The following is a 26,412-nucleotide window of genomic DNA, read 5'->3' as shown; positions in this document are numbered from 1 at the left end:
GCAAGTGCCCGTTCTCCATGGATGAAATTCATCTAGAAATATCAACACCTGAGCTCATTTGCTTCCTGATGCTCACACTGGAATTCCCCTCGTATCAGAAAAAAAGAAAAATTCTGCTTCAACATTAGTCACTTTTGCCTTGAAAGCAATACATGAACCACCTGACCCCAGATCTGTTTCATCTTGACCCCATAAATGATAGGCTTCAGCATCGGTGAAGTCAGAATACAGACATTGCCCAGAAGGACATGGCCATGATGGACAATGTGGTGTCCAAATCCCTGAGTAAGTGGGGTAAAGATGCCAGGAACATAGAAGAGAATGATGATGTAGACATGGAAGCCACAAGTGTTGAGAGCCTTGCGGCGAGCATCTTGGGAAAGCATGCAGAAGATGGCACAGAGGATTAGCACACAGGAAATGAAAACTAGAATAATATCTAAGACCACTGTGGACATTAGGACAAAGAAACCATACCAGATGTTCATCCAGATGCCATCACATCTGGATAGCCATGCTGTTGCAATTGAGACCCTCAGAGTCATTCTCCGACATAAGTTTTGGCAATCACAGCTCCACACAGCTTCCTTAGAGCCAGCATTTGAATACGTAAACTAAGTAAAACTGTATTTCTGAGGCTGCGTCTGGCTCCCACTCTCACAGTCATTGCATGCAGTACATTGAGCTCCATAGAGACAGCACTGGGGCAATCAAGAGCCAGACGGGCACTGGGCGACTCTGTGCCTCAAGGAGGAAAATCAACTAAACATGGGAGATCCTAAGAAGCCGAGAGGCAAAATGTCCTCATATGCATTCTTTGTGCAAACCTGCTGAGAGGAGCACAAGAAGAAGCACCCAGATGCTTCTGTCAACTTCTCAGAGTTCTCCAAGAAGTGCTCAGAGAGGTGGAAGACCATGTCTGCTAAAGAAAAGGGGAAATTTGAAGATATGGCAAAGGCTGACAAGGCTCATTATGAAAGAGAAATGAAAACCTACATTCCCCCCACCCAAAGGGGAGACCAAAAAGAAGTTCAAGGACCCAATGCACCCAAGAGGCCTCCTTCGGCCTTCTTCTTATTCTGTTCTGAGTACCGCCCCAAAATCAAAGGTGAGCATCCTGGCTTATCCATTGGTGATGTTGCAAAGAAACTAGGAAAGATGTGGAACAACACTGCAGCAGATGACAAGCAGCCCTATGAGAGGAAGGCTGCCAAGCTGAAGGTGAAGTACAAGAAGGATATTGCTGCCTACAGAGCTAAAGGAAAACCTGATGCAGCAAAAAGGGGGTGATCAAGGCTGAAAAGAGTAAGAAAAAGAAAAAAGAGGAAGATGAGGAAGAAGAGGAAGAAGAGGAAGAGGAAGAAGAAGAACAACAACAACAACAAGAACAAGAAGAACAAGAAGAACAAGAAGAACAAGAACAAGAACAAGAACAAGAACAAGAACAAGAACAAGAACAAGAAGTACAAGAAGAACAAGAAGAAGATAATGATGAATAAGTTGGTTCTAGCGCAGTTATTTTTCTTGTCTATAAAGTATTTAATCCCCTGTACACAACTCACCCCTTAAAGAAAAAAAAATGAAATGTAAGGCTGTGTAAGATTTGTTTTTAAATTGTACAGTGTCTCTTTTTTTGTATAGTTAACACACTATCAAATGTGTTTTTAGATAGCTCTGTCCTGGTGGTATTTTCAATAGCCACTAACCTTGCCTGGTACAGTCTGGGGGTTGTAAATTGGCATGGAAATTTAAAGCAGGTTCTTGTTGGTGCACAGCACAAATTAGTTATATATGGGGACAGTAGTTTGGTTTTGGGATTTGTTTTGTTTTGTTTTTTTGGTTTTTTCTTTTGGTTTTATTTTTGGGTTTTATTTTTTTCATCTTCTGTTGTCTCTGATGCAACTTATATGAAGTAATTGTTGTTCTGTTAACTGAATGCCACTCTAATTGCAAAAAAAAAAAAAATGTGGTTGTTTTGTTGACATTCTGAATGCTTCTAAGTAAGTACAATTTTTTTTATTAGTATCGTTGTCCTTTTCATAGGTCTGAAGTTTTCTTCTCGAGGGGAAGCTAGTCTTTTGCTTTTGCCCATTTGGGTCACACGGATTATTACAGTGTGTGTCTTTTCATATAGTTAGCTGGAAGAAAGCTCTTGTCCACAGACCCTGCCATTGTGGTAGGCGTAACATTTTCATCCATAGTTGAAGAATCTCCTAAATTGTGATCAGTTGGATAAGAGATATTATATAACCTACTTGGCAAAGCAAGGAGTGATCAATTCTATCACACCGTGGGATTATTAGAATCAAGCGATCTGAAAATCTGTCCTTGAAGGACTGATAAAAAAAGTATGTTCTAATCCATACACGAGGACTCTCCTTTAACCGCCATTACTGTGTAATGGCCGTTATATTTTGCAGTTTCCTCTGCTAAAGAAGACCTGAGAATGTATCCCCAAAAGTGTAAGCTTAAAATGCAAGACTGCCGTACTATTTGTTGACCTTGGTCCCAGTGAAGGTTATCACAAGAATGCTGGCTGTAATGCCTTCACCCTTCTATCTAAATACGGATTGCTCGGGAAACTTGACAGTTTAAAAGTATTTTTAATTAGTTGAGTCAGCTTTTAAAATTATGCCACATTTAATATGAAGGGTACATTTTCCTATATTGTGGTTTGTCCCTTTATAAATCAGATACAAGGAAAGAGGATAACTTTGCACGTTAGTGCCAGTTGTCCAATCCATTGGCTTTTTCTTTATAAAGCCCAAACTCATTCATTAATCATGTTTAATCTGCTTAGTTTAGGGAACAACTTGGAAATTTTGTGGGGTTTTTGAGATTATCGTTCTCTTAAAGTGCCAGTGTTTTAAAATAGCACTCTTGTAATTTCACACGCTTTTGTGATGGAGTGCTGTTATATAATTTTGACTTGGTTTCTTTACATTTGCGTTGCTAATGTAATTTGAGGAGGAATACTGAACACGAGTCCTGGATGATACTAATAAATTAATAATTACAGAGGTTTAAAAAAACTGTGTTTCTGCCTGGGACTCTTTCCATTGTTCACCTCCTCTGCTCAAAAGAACTCATGCACAGACATGATGGCGCGGGCCTGCGATTTCAGCATAAAAACACTAAAATTCCATAAATCTAGTTTTACTTTTACTGCATGATACGATTAATGATATCATTAAGAGAACAATACAAATTGGGAGTTGAAATTATTGTAATAAGGATAATAAACAATGAAAACCCCTGTGCCAGTTTATAATGGTGCAGGGGCAACGTCTACAAAGCCATCGGCTGTGTTATACTGTATGTCTCCTGATTAAGGAACTCCTTGCATGGCAAATATTTCCAAATTATTAACCACTTTGAACCTCTTCAGTGTACTGTCCTCAGACATGAAGCACTCAATGAGAACTTTAGAAAATACCAACAAATCGGAGTCCTAAACCACTGAATCAGAAACTCTACTGAGTTCTGGAGGTGCTCCGGTGACTCTCACACACCTACCTCTGCTTTCTCTGCCTTCTCAATCAGAGCACACTTCCCTACTGTGAAAAAGAAAGGATAATCTCCAGTATGCACAACGGAACACAAACGGGGGGAGTTTGGCAAGACCAAGAGTGAACGACGACCCAGAGTGGGCTACCAAGCATCTTTGGCCAAGACAGCTTCTTTGTTTTACCCCTGACATTAATGGTGACTCTCTCTTATGCCATTTGTGGATGCTGAACCTCACAATGAATCCTTGTCTGAATAACTAACCTTTGGAAGAACAAAGGTGAGACATGCATATATGGCTTTGCCAAGGGAGACCCACCTAGCGAGAGGAAACCTGGACTCTCCACACTGTCTGCCTTAGTTCAGGCTCTCCCTATTCCAGTATCTGCAGGGCACTTCCACAAGCTGTGGAGACTCAGTCTGTAACAGGCCATTCAAGCTTCTACTCTCTACTGTTCTCATGTTCTTCCAGGGTTGGCAGAAGGGATATTCCCTGCTAGAGTTACCACAGGAGTCTCAGATAGCATTTGGGGAGACCATAGCAATGGGGATTCTGAGAAAGCAGGCTATAATATTGAGGGAAAGTAGGAAAAAGACTCCTGGCATCAAAGGGTTGGCAAGACCCATATGTGAAGTTATAACTGTAGACTCCCTACCAGAAGCAGGGAATGGTGCGCACAGGAATGGGCTGTGGTGCTGCAGGCTCCTGGGAGAATTCTGCCAGGTACGGAGCCAACCTAGGAAAGACTCTAGGGAAATGCCAGGGATGGAAGCCAGCCTTCCCAAAACAGTCTTTTCATGTGTTGCCTGCTCTGCCAGAGAAGGCACAGTGCCAGAACAAGCCGCAGAGATATTAGCTGTGGCAGGAACTGATCAATGGAAGCAGGGACCTCAGCCTGCCAGCTGCCAGAGTGTAGAGGCAGCGATGGTCCCAACAGGACTCAGCTCCCAGGAGCGGTGTGGAGAGCTTGTGCTAGGCAGAGAGGAGGAAATGCAAGAAGGGAGCAGTTTGCTGCTCTCCTCATGGGCCACCTGTGAGAGAAGTGCGTGGAAGCCTTGGGAGCCCCCTGGGAGCTAGGTTTGACACTCACAACCCTCTCTGCAGGAAATGAGAAAGGTAATAAGCCTGCCAATTTGGCCACTTGAAAGACCAAGTGGATAGAATGGAATTCCCCCTGCTTCCGGCTCCTCCCTCTGTCCAGGAGAGATCATCAGCACACAGCCATGTGCTATATAACAACATTTCACTCAACACCAGACCACACACACAACAGTGGTCCCATAAGATTATAGGAACCAACAGTCCTGCTGCCGAGTGCATCCTATGATAAGGAGTACAGCCCACTACTCTTACGAGATCCTGAGCTAATGAAACTGAGCTGTCAGTTGGATAAAAGCCTAACACATGCAGTCACATGCAGGAAGTACTGCATAATCATAATACCCAGGTAGTGTGCCACCAGGAAGGGTCCTGGAGGAGTGCCAGGAATAGAGGCACACGGTCTCTCCTCACACAAGCCTGCTCTGCCAGGGAAGGCTCTGTGCCAGGACAGGCCACGGGGAAATTAGCTGTGGCAGGAACTGGCCAAGGGAAACAGGGACCTCAGCCTGCCAGCTTCCAGAATGCAGAGGCACCCACAGCCCAGCAGGACTCAGGTCATGGAGGTGGTATAGAGAGTTGTGCCAGGTATAGCAAAGGAGGCTTACGTATTAAATACAATATGCTTTTAAACATGTGTATGTAGTCATGTGTGGCTACAGTATGAGTGGAGGTCAAGGTGTGGCCACAGCCTTGTGTGAAGGTCAAGGACAACCTTGGCTATCAATCTTTGCCTTCCACCTTGCTTGAAACAAGGTCTCTCATTTGCTACGTACACTGGACTAGCCAGCACAGAAGCCTTCAGAAACTGTCCTGCCTCCGCCTCCTATCCAAGATTCCATAGAAGCCCTGGAATTCAGACGTGCCCTGACCCCAGTAATCTTACATTAATTTCAGGGAACTCCTGATAGAAGGAACTAATTTAAGCAGTACTCACCATCACACCTACAGAAGCCCAGGCTTTAGCGTAACTCTGGGTTGCATCTGGGTTTCTCCAGTGCATGACTTCATACCACACTCTGCTCAGCATGGCCTTGGAGCAGTAAGAGATACAGCTGGGGTACACCCGACTATACCAACCACCTAAGCTTCCGTAAGTACACTGCAATATTCACACAGCAGTGAAACCCCCTTAAAGAGAAATGTCTTGACACACAGCCCCATTGTCAAGCAAGTTGTGCTTGTACCACACGGATGACACACACAGTGCACAGTGGAGGAGAGAGTGGCCACAGGCACCCGTAAGAGTGATCTGAGGATGACAGAGATACGTTAAAAAGACAGAGTCGAGTTCCTCTGTAAATCAGCATCCCACACCCTGAGGCTGGCCAGCACATTCAAAAGGAAATTGGAAACAGCTCAGAAAAATAACAGTATTTTTGAAGAACCAAAGGTAATGAATGGAAAGAGGGCTTTGCATAGCAGCAAAGGTTCCCTACCCTGCTCCCATCGGTAGGAACACCAAAGGGCAAAGAACTCAGGACCCTTAACCTTCACTGGATTAAAGTCTTGGTTTTTAAATAAAAGACAAGGTTACAGGGCCAGATTGCCAAGCCCTATGTCCAGATTGAGCTAAAACTAGCCAGGCTCAAAATGGCTACACAAAGGACAAAGAAAAGTGAGACCGGGAGAAAACCACATCCGGTGAAATGTCCTTTGTAAATCATCCAAATCAACTCTAATGTCAGACACTCTGTCAGAGCAAAATCACATCTGCTCTTAATTAACCCTGATTCCAGGTAGCGACAGCTGAACTATAGATAAGACCTCAGTGAGGGGTCTATAACAGTTTCCCGGTTTCTCTGACCCTTCACTGCAGCCGGTAGGCATCTGATGGATAACTGAGGCAGATAAAAGCTGGACACTTCTGTCTTTATACTGTGTCTGTCCCTGTGCTGTCTTAACACTTGAGTCAGATCCTGCTCAACTCTGCCTGTAGACATGTCAATCACTTAAAATGTTTATTTTCCCAGATGAGAATGATAGCACGCACATTTAATTCCAGCCCTCAGGAGTCAGAGGCAGGTGAATCTCTGTGTTCAAGACCAGCCTGGTCTACAAATTAAATTCCAGGATAGCCAGAACTACACAGAGAAACCCTGTCTTGAAAAACCGAAAGAGAACTTTTTTCCAAAATTGTAATTTAGAGTTATCTTAATCTGTTTGCTGTTTCGAGCTTCGTATGTGTTTATTGGCAACTGAAGGACATACAGTTTGATCATATGGCCCATACCAAACCTGAGGCTAAGATACCTGTACATGATAATTAACTGCTCAGCAGTCCTGGTTTCAGTTGGAACTGTAAGCCTGCAAACCCTCAGGCCAGATTGTACCCAGGAAGGAAAGCACCTCCACTGTGCCCATGAGCAAAGAGAAATTAGCAAGCATTATTCTACCCCATCTCCAGATCAATAAAGGCTTACTGCCCTTGACCTGTGAGCAGCCTGATACCTGCCTCCAGTAAACTGAAGTCAGGCAACTGGAGCTGGTGGCTCAGGAAAGGAGCCTTGCCCAACTCCACAATAAATACCTGAGTCTCACTTCTACTGTTCCCACAGACCAGTAACTTCCTCTTTTTCTGCAAACTCAGAATAGGGCCCTCACCAGGCATTTAATCTGCCAGCACCCAAAGTCTTGAAATACTCAGCCTCCAAAACTGTGAGAGATGAATGAATAGTGAGCCACTGGGTTTATCGTGGCCAGCAGAGTAGATGAGGTACTAGCCTCAAACAGACATTATCCCTCCCCAACCCAGTCTGACAGAAGCACAGACATTGAAATCCCTGCATGGTAGACTTCAGATTTGAGATTAGCTTGTAGCACTATTGCTTTCTGGTCCGAAGGGACAGAGACACCAAACTGGGGGGAGAGGGACAACTCTGCGGTAGATCCACACCCTGCACTGTAGAGAACAGAAAGACACACCAAGCACTGCCCTATGAGTGTTGATCCTAGCAAGTGAGTTCCAGAGAACTGAGCCCCTTTTCAGAGTCATGACCATCCCAAGTAGGCCTGTCTGATGAGGCTAACAATGCCAAATACAGGTTTAAAGACTGGAGGAGGGAAGGTGGGGGGGAGAAGGGGGTGTAGAGGTTGGGCTTTTGTTTCTTGTTGATTTGGTTGTTGTTTTGTCAGCGGTGGGGGTCATTTAGTTGGTTGGTTTTGGTTTGTTTTTGCTTGTTTATTGATGCCAGATCTCCTGTATCCCGGGCTAGTATCAAACTTGCTGTGTAGTCAGGGTTGACTTTGAACTTCTGATCTACCTCCACCTCTAGAGCTTGCATTGCAAGTACGTGCCTCCACACCCTAATATATGATCTTTTGACATCCTAATTTTAATTTTCCCTTGGTAAGGAGAAGAGAAAGATTAACTGGATTTAAGCTAGAACACAGCTGAGCATTGAGAAACACAGCCTGCTGCCAAGTAATAAAGCTGGAAAAGTGAGGTGCCCCGGCATGTTCACCCAACATCAGCTTTCCCTACAGCTCCATCAGCCCCCACCTGGTTCCAAGTTTATCGAGTTTATTTTAAAAGCTTAGAGAGAAGAATCGGGAACGATGTTTGATCGTGGAGGAAACTGAGCGCGCGGGTGTCTTCCAGTTTCGCTCTCATCCTACAGGCTCGTTCCGTGGACTCGGGCGCCCCCACGCGGCGGCAGGCACAAGCCTCGGGCGCCCGGGTCCTGATGACAGAGCCACCAGGCACCGCGCTCCCAGCTCACAGCCTTCGGCCGCCCTCAACCCCGCCGCTTCCCCCGGGCCTCGTCAGAGCATGGGGACTTAATGTTTACGAGATCGCCAGGCTCCCGCGGGCCGCTGTGGCGACAGCCAGCCCGCGGCGCTAACGAGCCCCAGCGGAGCGCCGCGGAGGCCCGGCTTTGGCAACCTGGCGCAAGCCTGCCGTGGCCGCCTGCAAGCAAACTCCCAGTGCCACCCACGGAAGCCGAGGCCGCCGTGGCCACACCAACGAGTGGCCAGGGAGACCGAATCTAGGATTTCCGGTGTTTTGCTGGCCCGATCTCTAGATCCGCCCTTCCCGGTCCATCCAAAAGTCTTGACCGCTGAACCCTAGACCCTGGCCCAGTAATCTCTCCCCAATGACCAGAGGTCAACGGGAGAAAGGAGAGAGAGTAATCATTCTATCTCATCCTGGGGGTGTGTTCAACTTATTCTCCAAACTGACAGGGCTGGGGGTCACCTGCTAACTTCTGGGCAAGATCCACACATCAGAATGAGGATCAATCATGGCTCGTCCCCAGAAGAGAGTGAAAGGCTCACATTTACAGCCTGTGTGCCAGGAACTGTGTAATTACTTACATTAATTTCCTCAGTCCTAACAACACTGCGATAGGCCCTGTTGTACATACACAGTTGTTCCCATTTCACAGAAGGAAACTGAGACCTAAGCCCGCATGGCGACCCTGAGACCCAGAGACCGATTGAGGCAAAACAAAAGCTCTGCAAGCTTGGCTTGGTTAAAGACCATCCTCCACTACATCATCAGTTACAGTAGAGGCTAGCCTGGGCTATGTGAGACCCTGCCTCAATTTTTTTTTTAAGGTGAAGAGAGCCTTGCATTTTTCCTAAGTGTCTTCCAGGACACACACACACACACACACACACACACACACACACACACACGCACGCACGCACGCACGCACGCACGCACGCACGCGCGCGCGCGCGCACTACACAGGAAAAGGCTCCATGGCCCTGCAAGTTGAGAACTTAAACTATCGTCCTCAGCTTTGGAGAGTAGTAGCTGACAATTTCTTTTAATCAGTTGGAGTCTTTCCGAGGGAAAAGATGTTTCTCTTGGTTTAAGTCTGTGTTTTGATGCTTACTATAGCAGAACATCCTTTTTCAACATACACTAGCATCCTGTAGCACTGCCTGAGGGGGTATACTTTGGGATACATCTCAAATGTTCATAATGACAACATTTTCTGGTCATTTTCCTGTGCACCAAGCACCATCGCATGTGCCAATCTACCCCTTAAAACTCCCTGGATTACTTGGGGGAGAGAGAAAAACTCAGAGCTGCGAATGCTATGGGTGGCAACATAAAGCTTCGGGGCTGGAGGCTGGGGGCATTGCCACACTTGCCTACTACTGTCATTCTCCCGTTCTGCAGAATGAAACTGATGTGCGGAGCCATGACATCACTTTCTCTAGGTCATAGTCACGCGAGTGAGTGGACAGGGCTCAGGCATGCTGTGGCCAGGCCTGTGCTGGTACTTAGGACAGCCTCCATGCTGCCCCTCCACCGTACTTGCAGGGTTAGGGTCCTCATCTCAGGGCTGAGTCCTCATGAAAGCTAGTTTTCTGTGAGAGGGTCTCTTCTCCTTCAAGGGCCTCCCCCTTCTACCTGTCCGTCAAAACCACCATCACAGACAACCCCGTAGGTGAAGAAATGGGCACAAGATTTGAGTTTAAGCAACTCCGTGTTGGATTCTGGCACCACTGTTTACAGGCTGGTTGACTTTAGACAGCTAATTTGGCCATCAGTTGCACTCAGGAGAATCTAAGCAACCTCTGCTACCTTATGAGACCTGAGGTGGACTGAGGTCATCCTTGTGAGAACTCAGTAAACCCTGTTTCACACCTTTCATACTTCATGCTGGGAACTCTTCCCTGACTGTCTCCACCCCATCTCTCTACAGGGGGCTTGAGGCTCCTCTGCTAAGGGCTTTACCCCACCTCAGCTTGCCACACCCTTGATCCTGAAATAATGGCCCTGTGTATCTGAATCCTCCAGTAAAAATTAACTTTGAGGGCCAGCCTGTTCACTGCTGTATCTGCAGGGCCTAGTACCACCAACATTGGCACACAGTAAGATTTCACTTGATGTCTGGTGGATCAGTTGCTGGATCCTAGCAACTGGAAAGATGGCTATTGAAAACCCACCATGCCAAGGCCCAGTTCCAGCATTCCACATGGACCCTAACTCATTTAATAAAACTAGCATATGAGAGGAATGCTAATATTTTCTTATTTGGAGAAAGAGAGGTACGGGAATGTGCCCAATAAATAATGGAGAAAGGACGTATGCCTGGTTTGGCTTTGGAGGCTGCAAATGGGTATGCAGATGAACGCCTGCCTATAGCTTCACTGAGATGGGCAGCCATGCAAGTCCTGCCTCTCCTGTATCTCCTCCCATCTGTGCAGTGAGGGATGGACCTGGTTACAGACGGGGCCCTTGGTTTTCTGGAGGCTTAGGGAACATTGGGAGAATAAAAAGAGACACTTGGGCTAAAGGAGACCTTAAAACAGCACAGTCACTAGGTCAACCCAGCTTGAAGCAGAGAGTGCAATGGCCAGCAAGGCAGGAAGCCCACACCCGTGATTATGAGCACCCAGGTCAGAGCTGGCTCTAGTTCAGTTTATCTGCAGCAAAGAAAGGTCAGAGTCAAGGTCACAGCAGGGCTAAGGACAATAACAACCACTGATAAATAACCAGCTCTTCAGTGTGTGTGATGTCATCTGGTCCTCACGTCAACCCTGTGACTGTTATTGCTGAGAATGATGGCCTGAGAGGCCTGAACCTGCACCAGAGTCACATGTGGTCAGTGTTGATTGACAGATCCACTACAATCTTTCACACACTAAAAATCACTCTATCTCTTTAAGCCGAGAGCAGGCAGGGCCCAAGGGTCATGCCTGCGCAACTGGCAGGTAAGTAAGAGAAGTAGCCACTTTGCTCATTAAAAGTTTGGCCAGGCAAGCAGAGTGGGCACCTGGGACAGATGGGACTCCCTGAGATGCAGGCCTCAGCTGGACCAAGCATTAGGCCCAGGCTGCTGTAATTGGGCCCCAGGTGCCCTGCTGAGTCTGTGTCCCCATGGGGAGACTAAAGGAGACACCAAGGTCCAGTTCATTATGGCTTAATTAGTGGCAAATCACTTGGCAGCCTCGGGGACACTGCAACGAGCTCAGAGCGAGAAAAGTTTGAGCCCTCACAACTTCTTCCCATGCGGCCCACAACTTTCTTTGCTGCAGATAAAACTTTTTCCAAACCCGAGGGACACTAAGTCCCCATTGATGCCCAGGTTTCTCTAGGTTGCTCAAGCCCAGTGTGGCATCAGAGGCTGGCCTAAGACCCAGATACTGCCTGGCCATCTGGGGCACTGCTGGCTCCTCAGGCCTCAGGCTGGCCTCAACTTGGTGAGATGCCCTGGCTTTGTCCCCCATCCTGTCTTAGGACACACACACAAGGTCAAGCACCACAACACTGAAACATGGTCTCATTGCCACCCGGATGATGGTCCCTCCACTCCCAGGGCAGATCACAAGTGCTCCTCAACCACCTGAGCCTCATTTCCTTCTCACAGCAGCCACAGGAGGGAAGGAGGGAGGCTGATGTAGAAATGATGCCAGTGACAAATGGCCACTGTTTCAGAAGCAAACATCTTACATACTTGCAACTCATGTGCACGAGGTAGACACTCTCACCTCTATGTCCAGATAAATAAGCCAAGCCCCAGACAATTCCCGATTGCCCACCTCCTGCAACTGCCCCCTCGTAGAGAATGGTAGCTTTGGACTGAGATAAGTTTGGGCTCAATCTTAACTCTGCTGCTACCTGTGTAAATGCACATAAGATACATGTTTAGCTTCTCTGAACCTCTGTTTATAAATGGGAAGGGGGTTTTTAAGCACATGTACTACAAAAAAAAATTATGCGAATAAAGGCAGTGTCTATAAAACACCTGTCATAGGCCCAGACCAAGGTAAACTTTTATTGGCTGTGGTTAGCACTGTGTTGTATTTTAATAAAATGGGGGTAGGGGAGTGGTGGACCACAAAATTTGATGCCAGTAATTCTGAAAATATCTTTTCTCCCTTGAACTGTGCCAGGTTGGGTATCAGGTCCTGGGTTTTGGTTCTGCAGGTTCTGGGTTAGAGGCTCGCCTTGCTCTGTTCAGGCAGGCGTGGAGTCTCATGAAGCCTTAGACTGGGCAATAGGCCCAGCACCCCAGCTCTTGCTGGGGTAGGGATGGCATCAATGTGAAATGTCACAGTCTCCCTGGAGCACAGTGCCTGCTCCAAAAGGCTGCTGTGAGAACAGAGTTGTGAGATCTGCATCGAGATGAGCAGGCTCTGCACATGCTAGGGCTGAGTAGAATTATCTGGTACTGTCCCAAACACAAGGCAACTGTAGTTCCAAAGGCCAGGGCACCCATCTGGCAGTCACCAAGCCCAGAGTAAAACCCAGGGCTTCCCTGCCCAGAGAATATTGGAGGAGGTTAGCAGGAAGTTCCCCTAGCAGCTACACATTACTTCACCCTAAAGGGGCTCTGACACTCACTGAATGGCCCCAAGAGTAAGGTAGCACACACCGGGCAGAGAAAGGGAGGCCTGGGGACAGACAGAGGGAGTAGGGGTGGCAGGATCTGTCTTCTGTCTCCTTGTGTTTCACTTTGCTCTCTCTTGCCTCCACACAAGCATTTAACTCCAGATAAGCCCCAAACTGAAAAGAGGCAAAGCGCTCGCTATGAAATACAACTTAAAATGCACCCCATGGCCCTTCTTCAGTCAAGGGCCTCACCCTCTCCGTGAGGGAGAAAACTCTCACATGCCTTCACAGACCTTTGGGGAAGGGATGAGATCAGTCACCCCGATCTACACAATGGACATCCAAGCTAGGACCAGAACTGAGGACAGAGGACTTAGGTCTCTGCTGACTGACAGACCTGGGCTCAGGGGCGGCAGAGAGAAGCTGGACCTGGAACCTTCTCGGGACTCCTGAATCATCAGTGGGCTCATGCTTCCACTTGCTTTGTTGACCTTCTTGTGAGTCTCTACCAGGACCAACCATGCAGAATGAGTGGGGATTCTCAGGGAGTAGGGAGTTTAGGATCCAGATGGGAGAGGGTGTTAATTGCTTTGCTTGATGTTGTGAAGAAATCCCTGGCAGAAGCAACTTAAGGGGGTAAGGATACTTGGTTTCAGAAGGCAAAGTTCACCGAGGTAGGAAAGGCTTTGCCGGTGACTCATATGTGGGCAGCAGGAGCTTACAGTGCCACGCCTCACAACAGCCCAGAAGTAGGCGTGAAGCCAACAGCACAGAATTAGGCTTGACTTTCAAAGTCCTACCCTTAGCAGCCTGTGTCCACCATCTAGGCCCCAGGTTCTTTCCTAAACAGCCACCAGCTGATGACCAAATGTCCAAACACAGGATCCTGTGAGGCCCTTCACATTCAGATCATAGGAGAACAAGTGGCCAAAGTTGGTCCAAAATCCCCCCAGAGAAAACTGGGGCTGGAGCTCAGAGAAGCCAGAGTACCCAACACTATTAAACATGGAAACTATTAAACATTGATAGGGTTTAGAGCCAAATGGTCCAGGTTCAAACCCCAGCTCTGCTGCCTCCTGGTTGTGTGTCCACAGAAAAGGCCTCACCTGTCTCCTCTTCTGTGAGTTAGCAATGGGGTCAAGACAGGGCTGTTGTAAGATCAGTGACAGAGTCTCAGCTGTTGTTTATAGATTTCACACTGTATGACTCTGTGTGTGTGTGTGTGTGTGTGTGTGTGTGTGTGTGTGTACACAAGCTATGACCTCATTTGACCCTGCACATACACCTAAATTACACCTAATCTAGATGGGGCTCAGTAAGTCTGGTGGAGGGAACAAAGGGGACAGAAGAGGGATGAAGTTGATGCTATCATCGTGCTTGTTCATCAGAAGAGCATTCTGAGCCTCAAAGTGGGAAAAATAACTTCCCAGCTTCTCAGAACCAGAACAGAACCGGGTGCCCTGCTCTGTGACCTGACACTGGAATGGCCTGGGAGTCTTTTAGAGGGTGTGTTAAAGTGTAGAAGGGAAGTCTAGCAATGAGAGGACTCTACACCAGCCCTGCCAGGCTCAGACAGCCCAGGCACAATCCTTTCCAGCACAGACAGTGGGGAGCAGTTACCTTGTGGAGTGTGGTGCTTGGGTGCCACCTTGTGACATTTCTGAGAAGTGCAGTCTGTAACTGATCAGACACGGAGACCTCTGGCTGCAAAGGTCCCACAAGAGGCTACTGGTCTTCTTTCTGGTCCACAGATCCTGGGGAAGGCTCCGGGTCCAGACTGGATTGGAAAGAGCAGGCCACTCCAGAAGCTTTGTCTGGAAATCAAAGATCCCCACAACCAAATCATCTTTCAGACTGGGAGGAACTGGGATGCGACAACTGGGGTTGCCAGGTTCCTTCCCATCAGGACCCAAGACCTCAGGCCAGCCTCAGGTGATCTCTCACCTGGCCTACCACACACAGCCATATCACACTATTTTTTTGATATGGCTTTCAGTCCCTCCGCTTACAGTCTGAGGTCTTCAACACAATGTCTGATCTGGGGGGAAGGGTGCTCAGCCCAAAGCACCATGCAAGGATTAGTTTGCAGGGTAGGCCCTGCTCCACATCATCCTGCCAGGTCTTGACAGGTGGGCCCAGCCACCATACCTGCAGACTTAACTTCAGGCTTAAAAAAATCTCAGTAAATTCTCTCTCCCACACAACGTTCAACCACCCATTGAAAGACAAACAGCAGAGACTACTGTGATTGGCATGCATTTATTCAGCCCAATTCCTGTTCTCATGGGTTCCATAGTGCTCTCATTCATTCCCATAGAGCGATCTCCATGCACCCTGTGAGGGCCCAGGCCAGGGGTCTTAAAATGGGATCAGCCACATCAGAAGGAGACTTGATTCTGAGTCCCAGTTAATACTTACTAGAACAGAGTCCTGGCCAAGGGCAAGCTCTGTCGTACATCGCATCTGGAAGAGGTTTGATAATCATTAATTTACAGAGGTTTGTGAGGCTCCAACGACCTACAACATCTAGGGTTTAAACGGTGAGGTCAGAACACTGGAGAGGATCCGTGCAACTGAGCTGGCTCCTTCTTGGCAAGGTGCTGCTAACCTTTCCCTTAGTAAATTTCACAGCTTTCTTTTTTTTTAAGATTTATTTATTTATTTATTTATTTATTTTATTATGTGAGTACATTGTTTCAAACAAAGCAGAAGAGGGCATAGGATCCCATTACAGATGGTTGTGAGCCACCATGTGGTTGCTGGGAATTGAACTCAGGACCTCTGGAAGAGCAGTCAGTGCTCTTAACCTCTGAGCCATCTCTCCAGTCATCACAGCTTTATTTTTAAAACAGGATCTCACTATGCAGCTCTGACTCACCTTGAACTCAATATGTAGACCAGGCTGGCTTTGAACTCATGGAGATCCACTCACCTCTGTCAGTCGAGTGCTGTAATTAAAGGCATGTCCTGAATATCTTTGGGGTAAAGGGAAGGAATGTTAAACCAATGTTTGTTTGTTTTGTTTTGTTTTTAATTTTAGCACTGTTTAGCAAATTCTCAGTCATGTCCCATGGTTCCACAGTTATACTACATTATTTAATAGCTGTGAAATGCCATATAGAAGTAATTTGTTTAAACACTTTTCATTTACAATACTTTTATTACTTCTTGCAGAATTTCATTCCATGTAGTTTGGTTTGGTTTGGTTTGGTTTGGTTTGGTTTGGTTTGGTTTGGTTGAAGAAGAAGAAGAAGAAGAAGAAGAAGAAGAAGAAGAAGAAGAAGAAGAAGAAGAAGAAGAAGAAGAAGAGAGACACAGAGAGAGAGAGACACAGAGAGAGGCAGACAGACAGAGATTGCTTTGGGGATTGGGATCAAAGAGAATTCTGGAGGGGCACCCCCTATGCACAGTGTGTGACATTCATAGCCCAGATCTATGCTCCACCTCCCTCTGTCCAGGCCCCCTCTATCCAAAGCAATGTTGAACCCCCAAGCTTGACTGCCCTCTCTGACTGGGACAAGATTTGAAGGAAGACCGTCTCTTGGGCAATTTGCCTACAACCTAGGAGGCTTCCTCTGTCCCTTTCCTGAAAGCTGGAGGGAACAGTGGATCTGCCAGAGGGACCAACAGTCATTTTAAGACTGTGCCCAGCACCGATGGAGACATTAGGCTAAGCGAATACGGTGATCAAGAGGAGGGAACCTTGTGTGTAGGAGAATCTGCCTAGCATCTAGGGGACAGAAGGTGTGTCCTGTGCCCCAGCACTAGGGTGGGCACCAGAGACTGCTGGACCAGGAGATGCCGTCTGGCCTACCTTTGTCACTAAGGGCTCAATCCCCCTGCTCAGAGCCTCAGCTCTCCGGTGCACTGGGGTGCAGTGGGTGACATACTCCTCTCCACAGTGTACTGTAGAACTTGTTAGCTGAGGAACGTGATGAGACTTCTCGTTACAGTCTGGTCAGGCACTGAAAACATTACAAGTGTGGTCTAATCTAATCCAGCAGAGTAGAACATCTCAGTGAATAAAGTGCTGAGAAAGGCTGAGTTCAGATATCCAGAAGCAATGGTTTTGTTTTTTAAGGCATGATTGTACACACCTGTAACTCCAGGACTCTGGGCAGAGAAAGGTGAGCCCCAGTCTAGCCACAGCAGTGAGCTCCAGCTTCCAGGGACCATCTCAAAGTCACCTTGAAGAGCAATATAGGAAGACGCTTGATATTAGCTCCTGGCCTCTACATGCTCATACATTCATCCACACATAACACACTCCAAAAAAATAAAATAAAACGTAGGTTAATTTGTTTTAACATGTGATCCAGGAAGGGAAAGCCACCCAATCTAACGCCCTCCTTTTAAGAAAGAGGAGAAAAGAGGCCTGGGGGTGACTAGCCCAAGGACTCACAGTCAGAGTATGGCACACCTCAAGAATCTAAATTCTTTTCTCCCTGTGGTCCTTTCAGTACCTCCTAGGGTCACGTGCTCCATTTCTCTGGGCTGAGGTTCAGGTTTGAGGGGTACAGATGTAAGTGAGATACAAGTCTCTGATAAGCCCCACAAATGGTGGGTGAATCTCTTGAGACAGATGTCAAGAACGTCTGTGAAACCTTGTCTCTAAAAGGGCCTCCTGTCCACTCTACCCAAGACAGTCATCCCTTCCACCCCTCTACACCGACCAGAGCCACCGTCAAGTCTTTGCACATGTGAAGACTTTCGAATGCCATGAATGCTTGGCTTTCTACGGCTGTAGTAAAACACTGACTAAAACCTCCCTTGGGAAGGAACAGGTTTCTTTCGATTTATACTTTATAATCCATCACTGAGGGAAGCCAGGGCAGGAATTCAAGAGAAGAACTTGGAAGCAGGACCTGAAGCCGAGACCATGGAGGAACACTGCTTACTGGCTCACTCCCAGGCTCACATTCGGCTGCCTTCCCTGCACCTCACAGGACCATCTGCCAAGGGCTGGCATTGCCCAGACTTACTTAGACCCTTCCACATCAATCAACAAACAAACAAAAAAAGCAAAAGACACCATATACACATGCCTACAGGCCAATCTGATGAAGTTTTTCTTTTTTTTTTTTTCTCTGCTGAGGGTCCCTCTCTCTAGTTTGTATCTGATTAGTAAAGACTAACTGATACACCCCACCAGAAGAGACAGACAGGGGATTTGACACACCTGACCATCTCCACTGAGAGAAATCAGGGGAGGAAAGCTTAGGACAGGACACTGTGGAGACCTAGAAAGAGGAAAGAGAAGAGGGATGGTGGACACAGGGCTTCCTACAGTCCTGGGGTATAGTAAGGACTACTGAGGGATTGACAAGCCAGGTGGGCTGCCCAGTGCCCCTCTGCCATGATGGTGCACAGTGGTGGTGACAACCACTAAACCCCTTCTGCTGAAAGATTCAGGGGACTATGACAAAAGTAGGCAAGGAGGCTTCCAGAGATGGTGGTACCTGCTGCTCAGCACAAGCCAGGTGAAGCTTGGGAAGAAAGGGCCCGTCAGGCAGAGGAGTAGGCATAGCATGAGCAGGGAGCAGAGAGGTTTGCTCTCCGGAAGGGTGACAGGGGATAAGCCTTGATGCAAGGCGAGTGTCTAGACCTGCTGAGGTTGATGGTGAGAGCCTCTCTCGGCAGGCTTTTATTAGGTGCTGAGGGGCTGGAAAAAATGAAGTGGCCAGAAGGGCAGACCTGCAGGAGACCTGGAGATGACCTGGAATGAAGGCTTTAGCAGCAGGCTGCAAAGAAAGCTGGAGGTAAGACTGGCAGCATTTGATACATAGAAAGAGCCAAGGAACTCAGCACAGCCACGGCAGACTTCCAAGAAAGACGAAGGAAAAGAAAAGCTGGCAGGCATAGGGGTAGGTAAAGGGAGCAGGCCCATGGTGACTGCACTGCCCTGGAGATGCCTGTACCCACTTTCTGTTCTCTTCCTGGCTGACCTGCCATGGAGACCTCAGGACCCTCCCCCTGCACTCTGCAGCCTCAGCATCTCACCATCTCATTGGACATTGCCAATCTGCAGGAGGATCTCCGTCTAAGAGAGGATGCTCACCCTGCCTGCCTGGGGAAGCTCTAAACCAAAGGAGAGGCATAGCTGAGGGTTCCAGTGTTCAGAGGACCCCTGGGTGAATAGCATCTTTCTATCTGAATGGTCACTCAGCAACTATGGGCTGCTGTTTTGTAAGAGAAGGCTTGAAGCTCACCTCCTCCAGAAAGACTGCCTGGGGTAGCCATAGCCTTACACAGGCAGGTCTCATCCTTCTGTGCTGAACTCTGCAGTCCAGGGCTTTAAACCTCTACAAGATGAGACAAAGCCTTTGTTTTTGTTGGGTTTTTTTTAACTTTTTTTATTAGATATTTTCTTCATTTACATTTCAAATGCTATGCCAAAAGTCCCCTATACCCTCCCCCCACCCTGCTTCCCTACCCACTCACTCCCACCCAGCCACGGTCATCACATGTACACCTACATAAGACCTCCAGACCAAGGCCACCTCGCTAACCATCTCCCTTCTTTCATATTCTATACATAAGGACTTTGGGGAGCTGTGTGACGAACCCACAAGAAAATCCCAGGTCCTGCTCCCAGAGCCTACGAATGTGATCTTATTTAGGAAAAGGGGCTTTGCAGATGAAATTGATTGAATAAAGGATCTTTGGATGAGATCCTTTTGCTATTCAGAGGGAGGCTGTATCCAATAACAAATGTCTTTATAAGACAGGGGCGAGTTAGGTGGGGGGCTTGTGAATATGGGCACAGTTACACCACACAGGCCAAGGAAAGCCTGCATCCAGCTGGAAGAGGCAGGGCGTGTGCTCTCTCATAAAGGCACTGAGGAAACATGGCTAGCAGCTGCCTTGGTCTGAGGATGAGAGCCGCCAGAACTGTAAGAGGAAACCTTGTGTGGTTCTGGAACTCACTCCTGTAGCCTGGGCTGGCCTCAAACTCACAGAGATCCGCCTGCCTCTGAGACTAAAGCCGTGTGCCACCACACAGAGAGAGATCCGAGATCCGCCTGCCTCTGAGACTAAAGCCGTGTGCCACCACACAGAGATCCGCCTGCCTCTGAGACTAAAGCNGTGTGCCACCACACAGAGATCCGCCTGCCTCTGAGACTAAAGCCGTGTGCCACCACACAGAGATCCGTCTGCCTCTGAGACTAAAGCCGTGTGCCACCAGAAAGGAAACCTCTTTATCAATGTAAGCACCTAGTTTGTGGCCTTTTCTTATGGAGCATTTGGAAATGAAAACAGAGACTGCGGAACTGCAAACCATTCTGAGGTTGGAGTTGGCCAAGATGTAAACTGACCAAGTGGTATGTCCAGTGGGAGCTGCCACAGTCGTGGGGACCAGGGACGAAGAGGTGAGAAAGGCAGCTTTGTGAGCCATTGAATGACAGACCCAGAGGCCACCTCAGTGAAGAATGAGCCATTTACAATCCAACAGTGGAGGCCTAAGGAGCTCAGTGAGACTCGCACTGAGAAACCAAGTCCTGGCCTGCATGCCACAGGGAAGAGTCATATGAGATGTGTCCTGCCCAGTGAGCAGAGGGCCCTTCTCTCAGTGAACCTCACATCTGAACCTGGGTTATGGATCCCTGACAGGCATCTGCAAGGTCCTCCAGCCCTGTGACTCCCCACTGGATACCACCATGCTGCTTCCTCAGTCCATCCCTGCTGAAGCAAACTCAAGTTCTGGACCCCAAGTCACCCAGTCTTGTTTGGCTTCTGCTTTCCATTCTCTTTACCCTCATCCCTGGCTTTTGGGATAGACCTCAAACCCCCACGCCCACGCACATAGGTGTCCCTGATCCTCATGTGAAGCTGTAACTCAGCCACAGAACCTGTCCTCTCAGCCTGGGCAACCGCTTCCCAACATCTCAGGCCTCGCTCAGATGTCCCCTCCTGCGTGGACTTTTCCAGAATCTCATCTGTTTCTTCTCTGGTCCCAAAGCAGGAGGGAGACAAAACAGTGAGTGGAGGGAAATAGGTTTGGTCAGACAATTGTCAAGGCATTGCCACAGGTCTGCAGAGTCACCTCTGCAAGTCATCTGAAAGGACCTATCTCTAGAAACCCCACCACTAATATGGGGTGATATGACCCCACCTCATCAGAAGCTCCCAGTCCTCAGCCTCCTGCTTGCAACATCTCCTCTCATAAATTCCATAGGAGTCCCCGCTGATCCTTCCACACCTTCCCACCACCATATATACACACACAAAAATCATGCCCAGTAGAGGTTACCTTTCCTTGCATTACTGGCATCTCAATTAGGACCAGCCTGCTGGACTAACGGACACCTTACTACAGTCCCTTCCCTGACCCTTCCCTGCCAGAGCTACCCAGGCAGTTAGCTGCAGGCTGAGTTTGGGGCATAAGGTCGAGTTATCCCATCTCTGTTGGGTCTCTAGTTCCAGAGAGGGGACCCTGAATAGCACAGACCATAGGAAGATCCTGGTGACCAGGTTGGTCCCTCAGTGCTCCTAGAAGACCATGAGTCAGGCAGGCAGCTCTTGTCTCCAAGCCATAGGCTGAGCTGAAGGCTGAGCTCCCAGGGGAAGGAGGAGGGGTGCATTTAACAGCACTCGGGGATCCCCTCCAACTCTCTCTCTCTGCTCCTGCCTGACTGTGCTGGGATGAATTCAGCTCCAGGGTAAGCATGGAGAGTATCGGGGGCAGGATGTAGGTGCTAGCTGGGGCATAAGGAGGTATGGGAGATGTGCATAGTGGTGGCTTAGGCTTACCCTGGACATGCCAGTGTCTCCATCACACACTGTTCCAGTCCACTCTGCTGCCTCCTCAGCCTCACCCTAGGCCCAGAAGGAAGGAAATGATTTTCTATGGAGACTATTTTGCCCTTCACCTTTCCGCCATCCTCTTCCTTTGTCCTATAATTTTCTCCATAGGAGGAGATCCAGGAATCCCCTCTGTGATTCATGACAGGGATGGGAATTCTGGCTTTGGAGTTCCATTCTTCTCTGACCTGATTCCCAATTCTCAGCTTTATATCAATGGGCTCTTTCTACCATCCCTGCCTTTATCTAGGCTGACTCTGACTTCTTTTATTAGAAACCCGGACCTCTGAACCTAATCTCACAGCTCCATGCCCACCATCTCAGCATCCCTGGTCCTTGTGTCGTGCCTCAGCCTCAGATTTTTTTCCTAGAAGTTAATTAGAGACCTCTAAACTGTATCCTGGGTTCCCATTGCACTTTTGATCCTTCCCACCAGACTGTAAGTAATGCGGGCGCTGGAGGCACATCCAGGACACATGTGAAGTCCATGTGACCAGTAGAGTAATTGGGATATAACAAATGTCAAAAATGTATTAACAATAACTGGATACATGAATAGATGAAGGGCCATTTCCTGTCTTTGTCAGTCCTAAAGCCACCAACAAGCCACATTGTACTTACTAGAAAACAGGTTGTACACTGAGAAGGTGTAGTAGAATATAAAACACCTTTCCTTTTTAGCTTTTAACATGATTCTGGAAATTCTGGTTTATAAAAGAAAAAGACATAAAACAGAAGTAGAATAATTCTCCTGAATGCCCAAAAGAATCTCCTGAAAACATTTCAATTAATGAAAAAAATAATGACAAGATATAAAATAAATGTACAAAGTAATATCATTACTATGTAAAAGCGAAGGGGTTCAAAACTGTTATAGGCTTGTAACAGCCTCAGTGGAGCACACAGCAAGACACACAGGAACACACCAACAATGCAGGAGATGGCTCACTGTTCAGCAGTTATGTTCCAAGTGTGTCCCAGATGTCTGTGTTTGGCCCCAGGAATACAAATGCAGACAGAGTGCCTGCTCCCATGAACCTATACACATCGAACTATAAAGCCACTGAAAGATGCTAAAATAAGACGTGAAAACTCAGAGCATTGTCGTTCAGGGCTCGTGAGATGACTCAGAGGGTCAAATTGCTTATCTCACAAGCCTGACAGCTGAGTTCCACCCTTGGATCCCACAATGGAAGGAGAGGACCATCTCCTGAAAGATATCCTCTGACATGTATACACACAAACACACACACACACACACACACACCATACACACTTTAAAAAATATATTTGTAAAAGAACACCACACTTTGTTACCAGGCAGAAAGAGTGTGGCCAAGATTTTGATTCTCCACAGATTACTTTATAGGTTTAATGAAATCCCAATTTTTCAGATTGCAACAAGGTAATTTTTGAAAATTACCAAAGTGATACTAATGGTGGGGAAATTAAATAAGAAGAATGAAAGTGTTTCATTGGGAGTCTAAATAATGACCCTACAGTAATCAAAATGGTGCTGCGTTCTAACAACTCAGTGACCAGAAAGAGACCAGATTAAAATGGTCAAAGGTACGCAGCAAATAGACATTTCTCCTGAGAAAATGAATAAGTGTCCAGCAGACAAATGAAAAGATGCTCAGGAAAACACAAGCCAGACCCAGTGATGCACACCTGTAATCCCAGCACTCTGGCGGCAGAGACAGGAGAGTCATGAGTTCAAATTCAGCCAGTCTGCATAGTGAGTTCCAAACCAACCAGGATCACATAGTGAGATCCTATCTGAGTAGTAATAATAATAACAATAATAATATGGAGGGAGGGAAAGGGGGTAAAACGAGAAAAGAAGAAAGATTATGCATTGGATTATCTATGACCCAGCAATTTAATCTTCGGAACATAACCAAGAAAAATACATTGAAACAAAATACTCGTGGTAACATTACTGTAATAACCAGAAAAGAAAAATAATCTAAATGTCCCCTGACTGTGAGTGGGTAGACGGGATGAGCTGTCTACATGAATGTATTATTCTTCCACTCAAAGCTAATAAAATAAGCAGGGAGTGCTGGCATGCCTGTAATCCCTGCACTCAGGAGGCAGAGACAGGAGGATTTCTTTGAGTTTGAAGCCAGCTTGGGCTACATAGTGAGCTTCAGGACAGCCAGAGATATGTAGAAAGAACCTGTCTTTAAGGAAAAAAACTGAATAAAATACTGATATGTACTACAGTATGGATAACAGTCAGAAAAACACAAACCAGGTATGGTGGGACACAGCTGTAATGCTAGCACTCCAGAGTTCAAATACACGGCTGCAAAAAACAACAAAAAAACAAAAAACAAAACAAAAAAAAAACCTAATTTTTTCTTATTTAACTAATGGGAAATGTCCAGAGTAGACAAATCCACTGACTCAGAAGGAAACTTAGCAACTCATTGTCAAGAGTTTGTAGATGGACACAGAGCTTCTATCTGGGGCGTTGCAAGTGTTGATCGTGGTGGTCATGAAGTTACTAGAAGACATTGAACTTTACACTTTAAAGGGGAAGTCATGTGGTGAGTTACAATAAATATTTTGAAAATAGCATGATACTGACATGAGTAGAAATGGAACATCACTATCTAAATAATAATAATAACAATAACAAAAACAACAACCCCGGGGCTGGTGAGATGGGTCCGTGTTTATGGGCACTTGCTGCTCTTCCAGAGGATCAGAGTTCAGTTTCTAGCACCCATGTTGCATGGCTCACAAGCCATGTTGGGTAGCTGCTGCTCCAGGATATCCAGCAATCCAGCATCCTCTTCTAGTCTCCTCGAGCACCTGCACACATGTGTACATACCACACACACACACCACATACATACATGCACACACACACACAAATGTACGTCTTAAAAATAAAAATAAAAACCTCTGCCACATAAAATAACTCAATCTAGAATTAAGACAGCAACATGAAGTGACAGATAAGTGGAACAGTGCTGTTATCTGGATAAAACCAAGTTAAACTATCATGTCATGAATCAAATGAATTTCACGTCAGAACTCATAAAACCTTGAATATGGAAAGATGGCTCAGTGTGTGTCTCGGTTTGAATGAGCAATGTCTTCCACTTGAACTCATGTTTGAGGAGATTATAAAACCTTTAAGAGGTGCGGAAGTTATGTCATTGGGGGGCACGCTTCGTGGGTCTATACCGTAGACCTTCAAAAACTCTATAACAGCGTTCAACCTTCCTAATGCTGCAACACTTTAATACAGTTCCTCATGCTGTGGTGACCCCCACCACAACCATAAAATTATTTTCATTGCTACTTCATAACTGTAATTTTGCTACTGTTATGAATTGTAATGTAAATATCTGATGTGCAGGATCTCTGATAAGCAACCCCCATGGAGGTCACGACCCACAGGTTGAGAACCACTGCTCTGCAGCCCGTGTAGTCTCACTTTGCTTCTGGTTCCTCTGTGTGTGCGCGTGCGTGCGTGTGCATGTGTGTGTGCGCTTTGTGTGCTGGTGCAGATGTGGACCCTTGGCTTCGAGCTCTGTGGACTCTCTCTCTCTCTCTCTCTCTCTCTCTCTCTCTCGGGAACTATAAGCCAGAATAAACTCTTCCACAAGTCTCTCTCTTGTTTTTCATGATGTTTTAACACAGCAACAAGATTTAACTAGAACAAGGTAAAGTTTTTGCTGAACAAACATGAGAATCAAGACAGGTGGATCTCAGGGGCTCCATGGCCAGACAGGATAGCCAGCACAGTGAACAACCTGTCTCAAAAATAAGGTGGAGAGTTATACAGAAAGACACTCAGTGTTGACCTCTGGTCTCCATACCTTCAGGCAAGCACACTCATACAAACATGCAGATGCAAAAATTAAAACTCATATCCCAAAGAATAACAAAATACATTTACTATCTATTTGGCCTTTGAATAAGACAGGATTGTCTATGCTAAAAGCTAAGGAAATAATTTATTTTAAAAAATACCAATTAAATTAATTTTATAAATACAAACTTTTGGCCTTAATAGTACCATAAGCAAGCCGGGTGTGGTGGCGCACGCCTTTAATCCCAGCACTTGGGAGGCAGAGGCAGGCGGATTTCTGAGTTTGAGGCCTGCCTGGTCTACAAAGTGAGTTCCAGGACAGCCAGAGCTATACAGAAAAACCCTGTCTCGAAAAAAAAAAAAAATAGTACCATAAGCAAAGTGAAAATGCTAACAAGATTTATAAGCCATGCTTCAAAAATACATAATGACTGACGATTAAACGACGAGGTAAATACTAAGTTCCCAATAGACAACGAAGTCAACCATAAAATGTCACTTTACAACCACCATTGTTTAAAATCATGGTGGCTCGGTACAAGCACCACAAAGTCAGTGACAAGATTCATTCAACATCTCTGGAAATCCAATTGTCATCCAAAAAAGAAGTGTGACTATCACTTGACCCAGGAATTCTGCATGCAATATCTCCTCCTGTGATTTATTTGAAATGCAAGCAATGATTTGTGGAAGGATCTCATTAAATAAGGCTAAACGTCTTCTTTTTCCTCTAGAAATATTGGAGACTCATGAAAACCTAAGCACCCAGTCCAGCCTGGTGAGGCTGGGGCAGGTCCTAGCAGGGCCTTTCAGGGACTGAACCCCGGCATCCTGCCCCTCCCCTCTCCTTGGAGCCTCCCCGAGCCCTCAGGCGTC

General features: G+C 46.8%; 1 pseudogene; it reads left to right on the top strand.

Moving 5' to 3' along the window:
• The first annotated feature begins 480 nt into the window (after nt 1-480).
• LOC110297995 lies at nt 481-8,451 on the top strand (annotated as a pseudogene).
• The last annotated feature ends 17,961 nt before the right edge of the window (nt 8,452-26,412 follow it).

The sequence above is a fragment of the Mus caroli genome, chromosome 7, assembly GCF_900094665.2.
Source record: "Mus caroli chromosome 7, CAROLI_EIJ_v1.1, whole genome shotgun sequence".
Taxonomy (NCBI): domain Eukaryota; kingdom Metazoa; phylum Chordata; class Mammalia; order Rodentia; family Muridae; genus Mus; species Mus caroli.
Note: the sequence above shows the minus strand (reverse complement) of the source record. Positions and strands in the feature narration are given on the sequence as shown.